The sequence below is a fragment of the Callospermophilus lateralis genome, unplaced genomic scaffold, assembly GCF_048772815.1.
Source record: "Callospermophilus lateralis isolate mCalLat2 unplaced genomic scaffold, mCalLat2.hap1 Scaffold_765, whole genome shotgun sequence".
NCBI lineage: Eukaryota > Metazoa > Chordata > Mammalia > Rodentia > Sciuridae > Callospermophilus > Callospermophilus lateralis.
Window position 1 is genome coordinate 571542 of NW_027515667.1, and position 21530 is coordinate 593071.

General features: G+C 38.2%; 1 pseudogene; it reads right to left on the reverse strand.

Annotated features, from left to right (window-relative positions):
- Nucleotides 1–6435: 6435 nt before the first annotated feature.
- Nucleotides 6436–7854, reverse strand: LOC143640921 (eukaryotic translation initiation factor 5 pseudogene; annotated as a pseudogene).
- Between the last annotated feature and the right edge of the window lie 13676 nt (nt 7855–21530).

Sequence of the window (21530 nt, forward strand, 5' to 3'; positions counted from 1 at the left end):
GAAAACAGAAACTTAGGAAGGTAGCAGGTCTTGCCCATCAATAAGGCAAGCCTCCGTTCTTTCATAAATTGGGCAGGATGAGTGTTGGTAAGCTTTTTCCTAGCAGGACACATCCATTGATGCATTTTCTATTGTAATGTCTACAACCACGGACACAGTGGGATACACAGACTTAGAAACACTGGCCTTGTCAAATGACTTTCTAGAAACAGACCATTCCAAACAAAAAAAACCACTTTTCCTACCTATTCTCAGAACATGAGACAAAACCACAAACCCATACTCATTCCCATAAAGGCACCTCCTTCCCTCAAGTAGGTCTGTGACTATCTGGAGTCTCCTCTGCCTGGTTGGCCATAGTTTGTTCCCACGAAATGGCCTGTTTGTTCTCAAATCTGGACTCCTTGGCCCACTCTGTGAAGTTATAAAGAGCCAGTGGTAAGCCACTACCTGCTTTCTCAGGAAAGACCTCTTTTCAGAATTTTCCTGGCATTTGGCCATACTCACATCTGTAGGTACCAAGAAAGACTGACTCTCTCCATGATAAATCCAAAACAATTGAGACCTCTGTGACTGTTACTGGGCCTGCCTCTGGGTGCCTGGTTTCCGGGATAACAAGTTCAGAGAGTTCCATCACCAAAGAAGTGAAGTAGGTCACTTCCCTCATGAACTGAATGAGCTCACAGCCTTGGCAACCTCTTTGTCCTAACAATTTCTTCCTTGGGTCCCATGAGATGGAGGCTGCCCCTACTTCCTCTGACACTTTCACAAGTTTGAATGGTATATCAACCATAGGTACCAGGGGAAAGATCTTCACACAGGCCTGGTTTGGTCCATTTGCTCTACATTAAAAAGAGAGAGGCTGATTCAGACACATTCCTTCATCCTGACCAGGTTGTTTGCCATGGAATATGACTTTTGCTCTCTCGGGTCCTTCATAGCAGTCTACATCTTCTTCAGGGATTATTTCTTCATGGATCTTTGAGATTCTCAGCAAGTGGAAGATCTCCTACATTCCTGTATTATAAGACCAAGTCTGTCCCTGCACTGCTGTAAAGTTAGATTGAGGGAACAGTGAATGGTTAATAACATGTTCGATTTGGGTTAGGAATCATTCTGCAAGATGAATAATGGTATAGGGAACCTGTGATATATAGAATATTTAGGTGAAATGTAAGTATGGAAACAGAAATCTATGGAAGATTTGAAGCCAAGTAGGCCATTGGGCCCTTGAGTGGGATACTTAGCTTTGAATTATATTCTGCACAGATGTCTCTGATAAATCGATATACAATGAAATAGGATCTTGTACCTTGGATGATGGAATAACAAGCAGAACATCCAGTCAAAAAAAGATAGTCTGTAGGATTAGCAAGATAGTCATTAGGTTTAGAAAGAAGAGTGAGTATAGAATTTGTACCAAAAGTTCTTTTTTTTTCTAAATTAATTTTTATTGTAGGTTGTTCAAAACATTACATAGTTTTTGATATATCATATGTCACACTTTGATTCAAGTGGGATATGAGCTCCCATTTTTACCCCATATACAGATTGCAGAATCACATCAGTTGCACAACCATTGATTTACATATTGCCATTCTGGTGTCTGTTGTATTCTGCTGCCTTTCCTATCCTCTACTATCCCCCCTCTCCCCTCCCTTCCCTCTTCTCTCTCTACCCATCTCTACTGTAATTCATTTCTCCCCCTTATATTTTTCCTCCTTTCCCCTCACTTCCTCTTGTATGTAATTTTGTATAACCCTGAGGGTCTCCTTCCATTTACATGCAATTTCCCTTCTCGCTCCCTTTCCCTCCCACTCTCATCCCTGTTTAATGTTAATCTTCTTCTCATGCTCTTCATCCCTACTCTGTTCTTAGTTACTCTCCTTATATCAAAGAAGATATTTGGCATTTGTTTTTAAGGGATTGGCTAGCTTCACTTAGCATAATCTGCTCTAATGCCATCCATTTCCCTCCAAATTCTATGATTTTGTCATTTCTTAATGCAGAGTAAAACTCCATTGTGTATAAATGCCACATTTTTTTATCCATTCGTCTATTGAAGGGCATATAGGTTGGTTCCACAGTCTTGCTATTGTGAATTGTGCTGCAATGAACATGGATGTAGCAGTGTCCCTATAGTGTGCTCTTTTTAGGTCTTTAGGGAATAGACCGAGTAGGGAAATAGCTGGATCAAACGGTGGTTCCATTCCGAGCTTTCCAAGAAATCTCCATATTGCTTTCCAAATTGGACGCAACAATTTGCAGTCCCACCAGCAATGTACAAGAGTACCCTTTTCCCCAAATCCTCGCCAGCACTTGTTGTTGTTTGACTTCCTAATGGCTGCCAATCTTACTGGAGTGAGATGGTATCTTAGGGTGGTTTTGATTTGCATTTCTCTGACTGCTAGAGATGGTGAGCAGTTTTTCATATACTTGTTCATTGATTGTATGTCCTCCTCTGAGAAATTTCTGTTCTGGTCTTGGCCCATTTGTTCATTGGGTTATTTGTTATCTCATTGTCTAATTTTTTTTTAGTTCTTTGTATATTCTGGATATTAGGGCTCTGTCTGAAGTGTGAGGAGTAAAGATTTGTTCCCAGGACGTTGGCTCCCTATTTACCTCTCTTACTGTTTCTTAGGCTGAGAAAAAACTTTTTAGTTTGAGTAAGTCCCATTTGTTGATTCTAGTTATTAACTGTTGTGCTGTGGGTGTCCTATTGAGGAATTTGGAGCCCGACCCCACAGTATGTAGATCATAGCCAACTTTTTCTTCTATCAGACGCCATGTCTCTGATTTGATATCAAGTTCCGTGATCCACTTTGAGTTAACTTTTGTGCAAGGCGAGAGAAAGAGATTCAGTTTCATTTTGTTGCATATGGATTTCCAGTTTTCCCAACACCATTTGTTGAAGATGCTATCCTTCCTCCATTGCATGCTTTAGCCCCTTTATCGAATATAAGGTAGTTGTACATTTGTGGATTGGTTTCTGTGTCCTCTATTCTGTACCATTGGTCCACCCGCCTGTTTTGGTACCAGTACATGCTGTTTTTGTTACTATTGCTCTGTAGTATAGTTTGAAGTCTGGTATAGCTATACCGCCTGATTCACACTTCCTGCTTAGCATTGTTTTTGCTATTCTGGGTCTTTTATTTTTCCATATGAATTTCATGATTGCTTTCTCTATTTCTACAAGAAATGCCGTTGGGATTTTGATTGGCATTGCATTAAACCTATAGAGAACTTTTGGTAATATCGCCATTTTGATGATGTTAGTTCTGCCTATCCATGAACAGGGTATATTTTTCCATCTTCTAAGATCTTCTTCTATTTCTCTCTTTAGGGTTCTGTAGTTTTCATTGTATAAGTCTTTCACATCTTTTGTTAGGTTGATTTCCAAGTATTTTATTTTATTTTTTTTTGAGGATATTGTGAATGGGGTGGTTGTCCTCATTTCCATTTCAGAGGATTTGTCGCTGATATACAGGAATGCCTTTGATTTATGCGTGTTGATTTTATATCCTGCCACTTTGATGAATTCATTAATTAGCTCTAATAGTTTCTTTGTAGACCCTTTTGGGTCTGCTAGGTATAGAATCATGTCATCTGCAAATAATGAAAATTTGAGTTCTTCTTTTCCTGTTTTTATGCCTTTAATTTCTTTCGTCTGTCTAATTGCTCTGGCCAGTGATTCGAGAACTGTGTTGAACAGAAGTGGTGAGAGAGGGCATCCCTGTCTTGTTCCAGATTTTAGAGGAAATACCTTCAGTTTTTCTCTATTCAGAATGATGCTAGCCTGAGACTTAGCATAGATTGCTTTTACAATATTGAGGTATGTTCCTGTTATCCCTAGTTTTTCTAGAGTTTTGAACATAAAGGGATGCTGTACTTTGTTGAATGCTTTTTCTGCATCTATCGAGATGATCATATGGTTCTTATTTTTAAGCCTATTGATGTGGTGAATAACATTTGTTGATTTCCGTATATTGAACCAACGTTGCATCCCAGGGATAAATCCTACCTGATCATGGTGCACATTTTTTTTGATATGTTTTTGTTTCCGGTTTGCCAGAAGTTTATTGAGGATTTTTGTATCTAGGTTCATTAGAGATATTGGTCTGTAGTTTTCTTTCTTTGAAGTGTCTTTATCTGGTTTGGGAATCAGGGTGATGTTGGCCTCATAGAATGAATTTGGAAGTTCTCCCTGTTTTTCTATTTCCTGAAATAGCTTGAAAAGTATTGGTATTAGTTCCTCTTTAAAGGTTTTGTAAAACTCTGCTGTATACCCATCCGGTCCTGGGCTTTTCTTAGTTGGTAATCTTTTGATGGTTTCTCGTATTTGATGGTATCTTGTAATTGATATTAGTCTGTTTAGGTTGTCAATATCCTCCTGACTCAATCTGGGCAAATCATATGACTTAAGAAATTTATTGATGCCTTCACTATCTTCTATTTTATTGGAGTATAAGGATTCAAAATAATTTCTGATAATCTTCTGAATTTCTGAAGTGTCTGTTGTGATATTGCCTTTTTCATCCCGTATGCTAGTAATCTGAGTTCTCTCTCTTCTTCTCTTCGTTAGCGTGGCTAAGGGTCTGTCGATTTTATTTATTTTTTCAAAGAACCAACTTTTAGTTTTGTCAATTTTTTCAATTGTTTCTTTTGTTTCGATTTCATTAATTTCAGGTCTGATTTTAATTATTTCTTGTCTTCTACTTCTTTTGCTGTTGTTTTGCTCTTCTTTTTCTAGGATTTTGAGTTGAAGAATTAGATCATTTATTTGTTGGTTTTTTCTTTTTTTAAGGAATGAACTCCAAGCAATAAATTTTCCTCTTAGAACTGCTTTCAATGTGTCCCATATATTCCAATATGTTGTGTCTGTGTTTTCATTTATCTCTATGAATATTTTAATTTCCTCCTTGATGTCTTCTATAACCCATTGATCATTCAGTAACCTATTGTTCATTCTCCAAGTGATGCATGATTTTTCCTTCCTTCTTTTATCGTTGATTATCAATTTCATTCCATTATGATCAGATAAGATGCATGGTATTATCTCTACTCCTTTATATTGTCTAAGAGTTGCCCTGTGACATAATATATGATCTATTTTTCAGAAGGATCCATGTGCTGCTGAGAAAAAAGTGTAACTGCTTGATCTTGGGTGGTGTATTCTATATATGTCAATTAAGTCTAGGTTATTAATTATGTTATTGAGTTCTATAGTTTCCTTATTCAACTTTTGTTTGGAAGATCTGTCCAGTGGTGAGAAAGGTGTGTAGAAATATGCCTTTAACTTGTTTCTTTTTTAAATAAGACTTTTTTTTTGGGGGGGAAATCCAGTTTGAAATATAGCAACACTTTTTTGGCAAGGCAATAACCAAAATCTAAAACAGCATAAGCTACATGTCCAAATGTAAAAGGCATTGAATAAACCACAATATTTTTTTTCTTTTTTGGGGGGGTGCACGACATACTGAACACAAGATAGAATGTCTCAACATTTTGAAATTATAATTTAAAGCTTAAGGCTAAAAGCTGAAAAACTGCTGAGTTCTTGTTAGATATTAAATGCACCTTTCCCTGTTTCCGGCAAATAAAATCAGAATTTATTATTTAATCACACCTCAAAGTTTGAGTTTTCTCTTGGTACAAAGCAACCACTACATACACATTAAAATACTTATTTGTTAATTTTATAATTTTTCCCTGGCTCATCCAACGTGCAATGCACATGACTCCAAAGACTAGAATTTGGGGCTAGTGTACATGAACTGAAAAATCACAACCCCAAACTTCTAATTAGTTCTTAAAATTATTTATAGGACACTCAGATTATTTTTATTTCTCAACAAGATGTTGCACTGTCATTTGATTATCAGTCTACCTCAGCACAAAAAAATTACAGATTCCAATATGAGAGACTAAACATTTCAAAAGTACTAGATTTAACAGCTCAGTGAGATCATTACAAACAAGTTTGTTTACATTCTGCTGAAAACCTCTGAATGGTCTCAGCACCTACCAAAATCTACCAGGCTCCAAGGACCATGTCATGTTAAATGATGGCACCACTTTTTAAAAGGAGCCAATTACTTTAGCTATGTCATTCAGAGCCCAAAATCTGAAGAATGACCAAAATCAAATCTTTATTTTTATAACTGTATAAATGTGATCCAAATGTGTCCACCACTAGTTTTTCCAAAAGAAACATGCTATAAATAAGCAAACTACATTTGCTCACTGATGTGTGTATGGACTTCCTAGATGTCTCATTGGGCTAATTACAGACCACTCACAGTAATATATTTTCAGTATTAAAGTGTAGCATGATGTTAAGCCATTTTAGCTTTTACACATACATGTTGCACTTCTGGCTGATAATGGAGAAAAATTTGAAGCATTACACTGTTAAGCAAGGTTGCATCCATTCTTTTAAATGGCGTCAATATCAATGTCATCATCTTTGTTGTCAGACTTCACAGTTTCAACTTTCGGTACACTGGCAGTCTTTGAGTACACCACCTCAATGTTCTCATCTTCATCTTCTTCACCACCAGAAGATTCTTCCTCTGCTTTCTTCAACCACTTTATAAATGGTTCTGCTTTGAAACGAATCTCTTTGGCAAGTTCTTTTGATACATATTTCTTAGAGGCCTTTTCTGACCAGCTGATGATGACCTCCTCTTCTAAAAGGTCTGTGTCATACATTTCCTTGAAGATATGTGGAATCTTAGAGAGGAGCTGAGCTTGATGCATTGCCACCACACACTCCAAACCATGAAGAAGGTATGGTTGAGCTTTTTTTGTTATTGTGACAAAATCATAAGAAATGGCACCTGTATTTCTTAATCTGTTGTCTAATTTTCTCATTAAAAAGAACTTCAGTTAGAACAAAAGGGCCCATGGCTTTTACATCCAGCCTTTCTGCTTCTGCGACAATTTCTTTGTCTGATGAGTCAATGATACCCTCTTCTTTTTTTTCTTAACAAAATCAAACAGAATATTGACACGCTCTTCTACAGTTCTTTCCAAATCATCACTGAGTGTCAGAACTTTTGTGTGGTCACTAATTTCATCCATTCTACGCCTCTGAGCTTCTTCAGTTGAATCCTCTCCCCAATCATCATCCTCCTCTTCTTCCACAGCATGTGGAGGAGGACTGATTTCATTTGCTGGTGGTGGTGGTGGTGTCTCACTGCTGGATACAGAACCATTTTCCTTGTCTTTGCCCTTTCTATTTTTCTTTTCCTTTCCTTTCTTTCCTGGACCACTGTCACTATTCTCAGGTGGGTTTTTGAGAATAAATGTGCAGAGTTTTTGATGTGTGTCAAGCATGCCTCAGTAGCCACAGGCTTTACAAGAATTACCTATTGTTTGCTTCTTTGGATTGACATGCAGTTCTGTTTCAGGATTCTCACACTCAGGACAGAGAACAAATTTTTTAATGAATCCATCCAACATGTCTTGCAGCTTATTCGCCTCATGAGATCCATTGACAATGTAACGGTCATTCTTAACATCAAACTGGGTCTGTGCTCCCAGCTCACAACCAAAATATTTGGTGGGATACGTTGGAGGCCGATTAAGCACCTTTGCAACGTCAACCATGTTGACTATAACTGTCTTGATTCCATTTCCTTTTCTCTCAACCTTGGCAATCAGACGGGGCATCTTGTAGCGATAGAACTGGTCTGACACGCTGCGGTTGACGTTGACAAACATTTTGGCTTATTAGTGGCTTTATCAATAAGATGAAGAGATCTTTGATTGCAACTTTTTGGTATCTTCTGTCTGGAGAAGAAGGGATGACATAAACGACTGCAAGAGTTCTCGGTCTCTGACATGAAAAAATTTTCGCCACTGAGGCTGTAAGCTCCTTGCTTGTATGCTATGTTTCTCCAATACAGGTACCAATGGCTGAGCAACAGCTCATTTTCGTCAAATAAAGACATAAACCCAATGCGGCTCCCCCGGGACTGGGAGGAAGAGGCGCTGGAAACCGGGTCCGGAGCGGCAGGGCGGGCGAGCGGAGGGCGGCCAGGCAGGTGCCGACGCCGAGCAGCGGGAAGGGCTGTCCCAGCGACGTCCGCGTCCACACCGGCAGCGCCGAGCCTGGCGACCTCTGGAATGTTCTCGCTCTGACTACCAAAAGTTCTTTACAAATAGGGTTTCGAATAAAGAGTGAATGTAAATGTCAGCACATGTGAAGAGTCAGTCACAATGATGAATTGTGGAAAATATGTAGGAAAGCAGATATAAATAGAGACATTAGGAAATCAGCAAAAGTATAAAGTGTGTAATTTGTTTGATATTTTCAAACGGGTTGAGTTTGAATGTATAATCTTAGGAAGAAACAAATATGTTGTCACAAATTGCATTGATCTATGAGAGCATTAGGTAACCAGGACATGGATGTTTTCATTAATCCATGCTCACTTTCCATTTAGGCTTTGGTAAAATCATAAGTGTGACCTTTGCATTTTGTATCCAGAATATTATTGTGAAAATGTATATGTAGATAAGGTGATATGAGTATTTCTTTCACCATTTCTGTAGCAATATTTTGTAGACGTATAAATTAGTATTCCGGGTACAAATAGGTGTACCCTGTGTCTATGAATATGCAGATAATGCATGAATAGATCATACTTTGTGTAAAAAATATAACTGGTTCCACTTAAAATAATACATTGAATTGATATCTGAAAACATAAAAGAAATCTCATATTGATATACAATCATTCATACCAACCAGTTATACATCTAATGGTAATATTAGGGTTATGGTTTATCCTGAAAGGTGTGTGAGTTTTGCTTCAAAAGTGATTATGCAAAGCAAAAATAATGTGTTTGAAAAGAAGTTTCATGAAAAGAATAGTCAAGAAACCTGGAGGTATACATGTGTTCTGAATCAGGAAGTGATTGAACGTGAAACACATGCCTATAAATTTGCGAAATATTGGATGAAATATATATTGTATGATGTGCATTAACTGCAGAAATAGTAATGTACCAGTGTTGAATAAAAATGAACATCAAAATACACATCATGTCCCATAGAAATCTACTTGCATTGATGTTAATCTGGGTCAGTTACTGTAGAGTAGAATTTTTAGGATATTTATGCACCATTCACTGAAGTTAGTTTTCAGTACTAGGAAAAAAATATGTATTTCAGGTGGATGAATATTTCTGAGAATAATCTTGTGAAAATTTGACTATAAATCCACATAAATCACAAAACATTTTAAACACAAAACACACACGGACATTAAAATGTAGCAATATATATGCCAATTTAAATTCATCTTGAAATATATATCATCCACTGATCCAAAACTATTTATTTAATGAACTTGGATTTATATATAATGTTGTTCAGCTAGGAAGCTCCCCAAATAGATTGAATTTACTGTTCCAACAGTGTTTAGGAGGAGTGATCTTCTAAATGTGTATGCAAATATGTGCTACACAAAAATCTTCCCACTCTCATCCAGGACAATGCCTTGATATTACCTTCACCCCAAGTAAGACGCAATTGGAGGAGAAGAGTTCGAAAATCTGTGAATACATATCTGGAATGTAAAATGCTCAGAAGTTCACAAGCTTGCAGGTTGCAGAGGAGTTTCCAAAAGTAAGGGACAGGCTTGATAGACCCAACCTGATCTTTTATTAAAATTGGGAGCCATCTTGCCAGAAAGCCGTGAAAACTTAATTTTGGCTTTACTATAAATTACTGCAAATTCTGAACCTGCTTGGAATGCCTACCCGTGCCTTGAACTCATCCATGCCTGGCTCTCTGATCAGATAACAGCGCTCTCTGAAACATTAGTGACACCTCATAAATATTTTCTTTCCCAGGCCAGACAACGAACCTCTCTGAGGCTCTAATGGTCCTCATAATTTCTGATGTTGGGGCCAGCAAAAAAAAATGTAAACTACCATTAGTGTGATGTTTTCAAAGTTCTGTTATCTGTAAGCCCCTTTTGTGTAACTTTCTGGGCTATATAGCTGTGCTGCAGGAAAGGTGGTGTTGCTGTCTTGTTCCCGCCATTTTGGGATGGAGAGGCAGCCCAGCCGGTTTTAATAATAAGCTTGCCTTAATTTGATTTTAATTGGAGTCTGTGGTCTTTTCTTGTGTCCTGGTCTAACATTTTGGAGTTCCCCTGTGAGATGATGCTGCCCGACCCGATCACAAGACCAGACTACTGAAAATTCTGAAGCTGGCCTTCCCTCCAGGGCACCAGGCTGGAGAGCCACTCTAGGGGGTGCACAACTTGAGATGTTACAAGGCCTTGGGGTGAGCCTTCAGTCTGGGGAGCACTGCAGTGAACCACCACACTAAAACTATTAGCAAGCACCTGGTAGAGGAGGCCTCCATAGGTAAGTGACGCCTTTATAACATCTGATATCTGGTTAAGGGAGATCTTTTCTGATGACAGAGAGGTGGCCTGGGGAGGCTCACATTCACTCCTGTCCAGGACAGTAATGACAATCGTTCTATCCTCTGTTCTGTTCTGTAGGGAATTCCTCTGGAAGGGTAGAGAGGTGCGAGGGGCACGCAGGCGCTCCTACCCCAGAGCTTTAGCAAGACGTTGCATTGCTCCTCTGTTTTTCTGTTTCTTCACCGGGTTTCTGTTTCTTTGTGTTTTGTTCTGTGTTCTATATGTTTTTTGTTTGTTTGTTTTTGTGCGTTTTTTTGTGTGATTTCTGTGGTAAAATCTTAAGGATATTGGACGTGAAAATGGGTAAAAAAGCAAGTAAGCCTGAAACCCCTTTGGACTGTGTTTTAAGGAACTGCGATGAACTTTACCACCCTTTGTTAAGCAAGATGAGAGAAGCCCCTAGCTGGCTGCCTGTAGCACACCCACTCCAGATGGCAATGCCTCCTGGGGAACGAAGAACTGAGTATATCCCAGGTTAACAAGTGAAACTCCTTAAAAACCCCTGGTGCCTCCAGATCAAGAGAGTCACAACCTTTGGGCACAGTCCCCTTGTTTTTCCTTTGTTAGCAAAGCAATAAACCTCCCATTTTATTTTTCTCAAAACCCTGTCCTCATTATTAAATTGGCTTTAATTGGTTTCAAGTTCAGAAACCGAACTTTATGTTAAAAATTTTGATACCACACCCCGTCCCAGAACTTTTTAAGAGCTGACTACTGAAATGTTAGGAGATGGAGCATGCTTGGGGTGAATCCAAAACAGAAGAGCTAATCCTGTAAGTAAAAGGAGGTACTGAGGGACTCCCAGCATCTGCCAAAGCCCTGTTGCTTCAGGGAATTCCCTCCTTCGTCCCCTGAACTGTAAGGATTATGCCACCTCTGTCCTCTTAAAAAAGAGAAAAAGAAAAAGGGGAAACTAAATGCAGTAAAGTCACCATGGAGACCCTTGGTTTTACATTTCAGGTTGCTCCTCTGTGAAAACATCTGGTCCCCTTGTGGGGACATCTGTGGTGCCACTGGTGTAGGAGATTTTTCTCTTATCTGCTTTGTTGTAAAGGCTTCTGTCTGTCAGACATAGTCTGGAGTTCCTTTGTTTCTGTCTTGTGGCTTTTTTCTGGCCCTTTAAGACATGTGAAATAATCTGTTGATATTATAAATTGTTTTTGAGAATGATCTTAGCTGAATGTGTGTCTAAATGATGATGTTTCATTGTAACAATCTGGTATCTGAATGGGTTTTTGAAGCATTGCACAATCTTGCAGTTAAAAGTCGGGTTTAGGTAATTGTTTAGTTTATGATTTCAGATAATTCATGCCAAAGAACTTAAATACTTAGGATGGAAAACTAAAGAACTCTAATTCCAAGTTGGCAAGTAACTTCCCAATCATTCAGTCTTTTTTTCACGAATTTTGAATTGGGTAGCCTGGGAAAATGTCACTGTGTGTGCCAGTGCATTAATTTGGACAAGGATACTGAATTATAGTATGGTATCTGTTGACCAAAAAACTTGTAATTATATAAAATTTTGTGAATTGTATTTTAAACTTGTATCATAATTTTCAACATCCTAACCAGAAAATTATGGTTAAAATGCCTTAGGTCTGAGGTGTCTGCTCAGAATAGCCATTTTTTCCTGCTCCTTCCAGACCTCAGCCAGGACTTATTTTCAAATGCAAATGAAAGAAGCCTGTAAACTCAAAAGAAGACTGATATGAGGCCTAAGGGGAAAAAAGGTATATTGTGTGGTATTTACTAATCACTGGCCAGTCATTTTATCTAGGACTCATTATTTTTTCCATAGATTCTTTATTTATTTTTTTAGCTCATGATTTTGATCCTACAGACCTAGGTTAATGTTTTTCTGATCAGTTCTATCTTTGACCAACTGTGGAATTTTTAAAACATTTCAATGGAGATTTCACCCGTTAAAAGCTACAAGGCCTTCACTATTATTATGTGTGCACACTTTTGTTATGTGTTGCATGTCTATATATATACATATGTCCATATATCATATATATGATACACAAATTAACATATATAATAAACACTTATATTAAAAAATCACTCATAAAAACAATTTTAAAAAGTGGATCCAAAGATCTTTAATTCACGTGATTTAAATGTTTCAATTATAAATTGGATAACCGAAAAATATAAATGTCTTTAAATTTAAGCTTACACGTTTTTCTAGGTGTTCAAAAATCTAATAAAATATTAATGTCTACAAATGGTCTGATATGCCTTTGTTCTAGGACTTTTCCTTCAACCAATAAATATGGTTTACACTGTTCAGTACATTTTTCTAATATTTTGATAAATAAGTAAAGTAAATTTGATATGGGATTACTCATTCATGAGTACTTTTGTTTGATATCTGATTGATATACTAAGGTCTGTATAAGTACGCATTATATCAAGCTGGTGTTCTGAAGTTTTATGGTAAATAAAATATATATTGGGGATTTATTTACCTGTTATCAATAAGATATGTAAAGTTTTATGTTACTTTTTACATTGTGGAACAATTTAAATATATTTTTAAGTTAATGATACCCTAATCTATGTAAAGGTTAAAAACTTCCAGCCATTCTTTAATTCATGTTTTAAATGTGATATCATATGGTGTTAGCTAATGTTCATGTGACCTCAAACAATTTGTGTAAACTTTGTAAAATGATATTTAAAAAACAAAGATCAGCTTTAGCACTAAAACACTTAAGATTTATAAAGAGCCCTGCCTTGCCTGAGATAAGGCTCTGTGTCCCATCTTACTACATGTGAGAATGACTACGAAAGCAGTAGGTCAGATTTATTTCATTTAAAGTTATGTTCAAAAGGTTTTTTTTTTTTCTGTCAAGATTAATAGGATCTCTAAAAGGGGATATAATGTATAACTCACCCAAAAAATTCAGGGTAGCTATTACATGAACTAAGTATTTTTACTCTTGTTAAAAATTTTTATTTTGTAATTTCCTTATAAGTGATCTAATGATTTCCTGTTGGTGTTTTACAGAAGTGTTGCTTTAAGAACAGAACATGGGTTAATTAAAGATAATAAGTCATCACCTACAAGACAGACAGAATAATAAGATCACAATTAATAAAATATAAATTATTATAAAGTTAAAGACATTAACAGGCTGTTAAAATTTATTTGCTTTTCGTTTCAGATTATGATTTAAAATTAAATTTAAGTGAAAAGGGCCAAGAAAACCAATATTTGGCTCTTGCCCACTGAGTCAGTCTGAATCCAGGAAACAGGGGACTTCTCTAAGAGCTTTGCAACTCTGGGCCACATAACCTCCTGATCAGGGAGATTAATGAGACCACTGGAGAACATAAAGCCAATCAGTGCATTTGCTACAAAGAGGAGAGTCATCAGAGAAGGGAGACATCCCTGATTCTTCCGAGAGAAGCCACATGATCAAGCAAGACCTGGACCCACCTAGCGCAAATGGCACTAGCAGAACTGAGAAGCTGCTCTCAAGTTTCCCCAGGAATGACTCCCATGAAAGCTCAGCTGACTGTTAACAATAGATAGAAACAAAAGTCAGTTTGACTGCTTCATCTTAAACACTTAGAAAAGACAGTTGAAAGCAAAATACAGCCATTCCTGTGTATTTTATATAATAATAACAATAACAATAATAATAATAATAATAATAATAATAATAATAATAATAATAATAATAATAATAATAATAATATTTTTAGGTATACACTTTATGTTAGCCTCCCAAAATAAGTAAGACTGGAGGGTACAAAGAAGGATTCTCAGACAGGAATGCCTGATAACTATAAAGAGAGACTATCAAGAGGAGCTACCAGAAGCACAAGTTTTTAGTTTAAGGCCTACAGATATTCCTAACCTACACAGGTAGGCTTGGTGTTTGCTAGTACGATTATCCAGCCCTCAGTAACAAAATTAAATGTTTCTCTATTAGACACAGAGGTCATACTAGTGAAAGGATTTTGCAAGATCAGATGACATTAAATTATTAAACTGTATCTTATTTTGAGGGACAATTGTACAATAAATGTTAAATATTAAGTTGACAGTCGTGATAATTGGGGATATTAAAGATTGGTGAGGAAACTTCATACAGTGACATGTTCCAGCTGCTGCAACATTTATTCAGTACTCATGTTTTTTGTTTCTCTCATTGAAAACCCATCCCCAGATGACTTTACATCCTGTTCTTCCCCAACCAGACTTCAAAACGAATTGACTTCTAAAAGGCAACACATGTCCCTCAACTGACTTCAAAAAGGCAACTCATGTCCCTCACACCATGCACCCTCACGTCACCCTCTCTCAGCTCAAAAGAAGCCAAAATGAGAGACGACTCTCTACTTACACCAATGGAGACAAAAATAAAATAAATAGACTATCAATATTAGTAATTAATTAAGTCAGGTAATATCAGGGAGACCGGTTTTCGGTGAATTCTAAATATTTGGAGACTGTTACCCGAGGGATTAAAATTTCCTCAGTGCTCTTCCCTTACCCTATCCAAGATTTGAAAGGGACACATAAAAAATGGGGGGAATGATAGTCCCAACCTTATCTTTTATTAAAATTGGGAGGCATCTTGCAACAAAGCCATGAAAAGATCATTTTGGCTTTACTATAAATTACTGCAAATTCTGAACCTGCTTTAAATGACTGCCCATGCCTTGAACTCATCCATGCATGGCTCTCTGATCCGATAGCAGCCCTCTCTGAAAATTTAGTCACACCTCATAAATATTGGCTTTCCGTGGCCAGACAATGACCCTCTCTGAGGCTCTAATGGTCCTCATAAATTTTGATGTTGGGGCTAGCAAAAAAAAATGTAAAGTACCATTAGTGTGATGCTTGTAAGAGTTCTGTTATCTGTAACCCCACTTTTGTGTAACTTTCTGCACTATAAAGCTGGGCTGTAGGAAAGATGTGGTTGCTCTCTTGTTCCCGCCATTTTGGGAGGGAGAGGCAGCCCAGTTGGTGGAAATAATAAGCTTGCTTTAATTTGATTTTAATTTGAGTCAGTGTTTGTTTCTTACATCCTGGTCTAACAGGTAAACACTCCACAAACATAGAGCTCTGCCCGCCTAAAGACTTCTTGAGAAACTGCCTCTGAGGTTGGGTACTTGAAATATATGCTGTTGTCAGGAGCTTCAGCTTCTTTTCTAGTGACACCATTAAAGCTGCATCTATGTGACTGGAGGGCATAGTTTCTTATTTTCCAATGAACATGAGTCAGCAGTGCTTAATTCTTTCTTTGTAGGTAAACTGTGACCACTGGGGGCTAAGTGTCTCCCCGTGTGGACTGTGAAGCCATTTGGTCATCCTCCATTTAGGTGGTGTTTCTTGGTGCTGCACTGGAAGTTTGGTATTAACATCACAAAATACAAGGAGTTCAACTGGGACACAGTGCTGGAGGGAGTTCTGTCACATGTGGTGTGTCAGGGACTGCAGGAGAATGCACTAACCAGGCTTCTATCCCACATAGCTTTCCCCTTGACCATATCAACCTGATTCTGATCATTTCCTTGAAACTTCTCCATATAACAAGATGCCTTTACATATAAGGGTCTCCTGGCTGCACCATGTCAGCCACAAGGCATTTGGAAGTCAACTGGAGTTCCACATGGCCCCACCTCAGATATTAAATCACACACCTGCACACCACAGCTCTGGGCCCACCACTCAGCAGTCTCAACTTACTGGCATCTCTGTTCTTCACCATTTTCATGAAACCCAGTCAATCAAGGCACTGTCTGGTACACTCATTATCAGCAACAGGAGATTCAAAGGTTCTCCAGTGCCAACTGGTCATGGGAGTTTCAAAAATTTCAGGGTATTTATGTAGCCACATTTCAAGGATAAAGTTGGAGGCACTGTGTGTTTCAATTCATTCAGGAACCATTAAATGTTGAGGAACCTCATTTCAATGAATGCTCTGGAGATCTCTCAAAGGCAAGGCTTCCCAAAGAGTAGCCAAAAGGTCACATGAAGCAAGGCCCATTGAGGTCTACAATGTGAGGTCCATGTGTGTTTTGAATCTCAACTATGGCTGCCAAGTCTTTCAGAATAAAATCATGTGATATCCTGCCTGAAATTCCCAGTGATCAGTCGAAAGCCAGCCTTGGCCTTGATCTCAGTTGCCAAGCGGGACTCCCACTCTCAAAACATTCAGACATGGCCCTCATCTTCTTTCACATAGACCCTCATTATAACCTCTGGCTGGAGATTTCCATGAGGGGTGCAGTGCAAGAGAGTGTCTAAAATAAGCTCCCTTGGCGCTCATTTGCCTAAAGTCAGGGTGGCCTGGACACCATTTCCGTGAACCAGGAGTGATCAAATAGGGCTGCCTTTACTACTGCTCTGCATCTCCAATTTGAGGCCTACTGACTGTGGGGTTTAGATTCTTTATTTGAATTGGAATCATGAGAAAATCCAAGCACCTCTGCATTGCTTTGAAGAATTTATTTGACCCAAAGGATCCCTATACTCACTTGATGGATGGCTGCAACCTAATAGAGGAAGGAGAGAGACATCATCCACAATGACTGAATTTTGCCATTTTGGTTTTGGATGCACACATGGGATATTTCTTTAGATCCATCCAGTGCTGAGAATCTAAGCCACAGCCTCACACAGGGCCAAGAGTCTGATTCAGACACATCCCTTTCAAAGCAATTAAGCAAAGAGCCACAGGTGATGCCAATTCATTTCTATATGAAAACTGTTTTCTTCATGCTTCACAAAGGGGTGGCCTGAGGCAAAGACCTTCCTGTCATTCAGTGAAACAGAAAAATAGGTAAGAAAAAGGCACAAAGCATGGTTTCTCCACTGAGACTTACCTGGTCACACTGATATCTGAGTTTTCTAAGATGCTCACCATTACCTTCAGCTATTCAGTACATAGCCATGTGACAGAGCTTGAGGTGGTACCTATCTTGGACACAAAACCATGAGACTATTCTGCAGATTGGCCAGAATTCAGGAAGAAATCTGGAACTTAGAAAGATAGTAGGTGTTGCCCATCAATAAGGCAACCTGCAGTCCAGTCATAAATTGGGCACGATGAATGCTGGGAAGCTTTCTACTAGACAGGACACATACATTGATGCATTCTCTTTTCTAATGTCTACAACCACGGACACAGTGGGATACACAGACATAGAAACACTCGCCTTGTCAAACGACTGTCTAGAAACAGTCCGCTGCAAACCAGACATACCACCTTTCCTACCTATTCTCAGAAAATGAGACAATACCACAAACTCACACGCACAAACACAAAGGCACCTCCTTCCCCCAAGTAAGTCTTTGAATATCCAGAGTGTCCTCTGACTGGCGGGCGATACTATGTTCCCCCAAAATGGCCTGTACTGTGTCAGATCTGGTTTCCTTGGCCAACTCTGTGAAGTTGTTAGGAGCCAGCGGTGAGCCACTACCTACTTACTCAGGAAAGGCCCGTCTTCAGAGCTCTCCTGGCATTTGGCCATCCTCAAATCAGTAGGTACCAAGAAAGACAGAATCTGTCATTGGTAAAATTAAACCTAAACAATTAAGCCCACTAAGACTGGGACTGGGACTGGCTCTGGGTGCCTGGCTTCCTGGATCCCAAGTTCAGAGAGTTCCATCACCAAAGAAGTAAGGTAGGTCTCTTCCTTCAGGAACTGAATGAGGTCAATGCCTTGGCAAACACTTTGTCCTAACAGTTGCTTCCAAGGGTCCCATGAGATGGAGGCTGGGCCTAATTTCTGTGACACTGTCACAAGTTAGAATGGTATATCAACCATAAGCACACGGGAACAGCTCTCCACACAGGCCTGGTTTGGTCCATTTTCTCTACATTGAGAAGAAAGTGACTGATTCATCCACACCCCATCATCCTGACAAGGTTGTTTGCCATGGAAGATGACTTTTGCTCTCTCAGGTCCTTCAAGCTGCCTACCTCTTTTCCAGGGATCATGTCTGCATGGACCTTTGAGGTTCTCAGCAGGTGGAAGATCCCCTACATTCCTGTATTGTAAGACCAACTCTGTCCCTGCTGTTCTGTAAAGTTAGATTGAGGGAACAGTGTATGTTTAGGGTCAATAACATGTTGGATTTGGTTTAGGAATCATTCTGCAGAATGAATAATGGTATTTGAAACTGCGATATTTACAAGAATATATATGTGAAATATAAGTATGAAACCATAAATCTAGGTAACATTTGAAGCCCAGAAGGGCATTGGACCAATGATTGTGATACTTAGGATTGAATTACATTCTGCACAGAGGTCTCAGATAAATCAATATACAATGGCATAAGAACTTGTACCTTGCATGATTGAACGTAGAAGAGAACATTCAGTCAAAAAAAGGATAGTCGGTAGGATTAGGAAGATATTCGGTAGGATTAGGAAGATAGTCGGTAGGTTTACAAAGAAGAGTGAATATAGGATTAGGAGCAAAAGTTTATTTGCAACAGGTTATCGATTAGAGTGTGAATGTAAATGTCAGCACATGTGAAGAGTCAGTCACAATGATGAACTGGGAAAAATATGTAGGAAACAGATAGCAATAGAGCCATTATGAAATCAGGCAATGTATAAAGTGAGGGATAGGATTAGACATTTTCAGTAGGGTTGAGTTTGAATAAATAATCTTAAGAAGAAACAAATATGTAGTCACCAATAGGATTGACATTTGAGAGCATTAGGCAACCTGGACATGGATGTTTTTAGTAACCCATGTTTACTTTCCTTTTAGACTTTGGTACAAGCATAAGCGTGACCTTTGCATTTTGTGTTCCAAATATTTCTGTGATTAAATGTATAAGTAGATCAGGTGACATGAGTATTTCTTCCATCATTTCAGGGAGCAATATTTTCAAGACGTAAAAATTAGTATTGGGGGTACAAAGAAGTGTACACTGCGTCTATGAATATAGAGATAATGCATGAATAGACCATACTGTGAATAAATAATATAACTCGTTCCACTTTAAATAATGGATTGAATTTTTATCTGAAAATATATAAGAAATTCTATATTGGTATGCAATCATTAATTCCAACCAGTTATACATCTTATGGTAATATCAGAGTTATAATGTATCATGAAGTTTATGTGAGTTTTGCTTCAAAAGTGATTATGGAAATTGAAAATAATGTGTTTGGAAAGAAGTCTCATGAAAACACCAGTAAGGATACATGGAAGAATACATGTGTCCTGAAGCAGGAAGTGATTGAAAGTGAAACAAATTCCTATAAATTTGTGAACTGGTGGGGAAATCTTTAGGGCCCTCCCAGCTCTCCCTTGAGCATGATAGCCAGACCGAGGGAATTAGGAGTGGCACGGGACTCGTGGCGCAGACCTCCAGGCCACTGCTCCCACCAGTGCTGACAATTGAGGTCTCTTGCTCCAGCTTCCGGGGGCATGGCTTCCGGAGAGCAAATTTGCTGGGGGTTCTCAGGCTCAAGCTCTACAAATTTAGGGTCTGAGGAAGACAAACAGGAGAGTGTGCCCAGGTGTTCATGAAAACTGCGCTCCCAGGAACAGCAGACCTGGAATGTAGCCAGTATTGTGGTGAGTGTCACAGGTGAACGGGGCCTGGCTTGAGGAAACACAAGAGAAGGCCCTAGGCACTCAGGATTGAACAACCACCCAGTCTGGGAGGAAGAGCTGATGCACAGTGATTGGTTCCCACCTATTGAGAGGAGAAGCTTGGCCCAGTGGGCACAGCTCCACCTACTGGAAGAGAAGTTTATTGCAATCTATGACTGCATTATTATTATTATTATTTTAATTTGGGGTTTTTTTTTGTTTTGTTTTTGTTTTTTTTGTTTTCTTCCATTTTCATTTTTTGTTGTTGTTCTTTAACTTTTTAAAAGGTTTTTAATTTTTTAATTTTTTATTTTTTGTTATTATTTTTTTAAATTTAACTTTTAATTTTATATTATCATTATCATTTTTTTAAAAAAATTCATTTTCTTTCTTTATTTTCTATTTTTTTTCTATTGTCTTTTCATTTCCTTTCCATTTTCTTATTTCCCCTTCCTTGAATTCTACCTGCCTACTCTCATTCTCTTTAGTGACTTGTTCCCTTCCCTTCTAAAATCTTTCTTCCCAAGCATCAAATAAATTTATAAGAGTTTAGGGAGTGTATAATAAGACACATATTTCATATTTTGAAAAATCTTGAGAGTGTATACACACACACACACACACACACACACACACAGACATTAAAAATAGCAATATATATGCAAACGAAATTCACCACGAAATATATATCATCCACAGATACAAAAATATTTATTTTACTGAAGACGGATTTATGTATAATGATGTTCAACTAGGAAGCTCACTCACATTTGAATAATCAGTTCAAGCAGTGTTTAGGAGGAGTGATCTCTTCTTCCAATTTGTATCTGCCAATTCAGCCACCTCACAAGAATGTACGTGTGGTACCTAGAAGGAATCAATATGTGCATATAAAAATACGTGTGCTGAATAGGCTACAGAGAAAGAAGGACAGGAATTCACTTATTTGTTAACTTTAAAAACACATGGAGAACTATTTCAACAAATAATTGACTATATTTATAACTGCTATGCTATATCATGCAAAAGGCAACTCCAACTATAAAACATGCCTCCTCTGAACTGCTTGTATTTCTATTCGGTCTGTGTTATTTTTCTCCATCATTTTAGAATTAGTAGTCAGAGTCTAGTAGGGAATGTGTTCATGTCAGGGATTCAGTATATCTAATGGTAAATAGGTAATTGAATACAATGTGTATGCAAATATGTGCTACACAAAAATCTTCCAATTCTCATCCAGAACAATGCCTTGACATTACCTTCTCATCAAGTAAGACACAATTAGAGGAGAAGAGTTAGAAAATCTGTGAATATATATGAGGAATGGAAAATGCTCAGGAGTCCACAACTTTGGAGGTAGTAGAGGAGTTTCAAAAAGTAAGGGACAGGGTAAACACGCCACAAACATGGAGCTCTGCTGGCCTAAGTACTTTTTTAGAAACTGCCTCTAAGGGTGGGCACTTGAAATATATGATGTTGTCAGGAGATTTAGTTCCT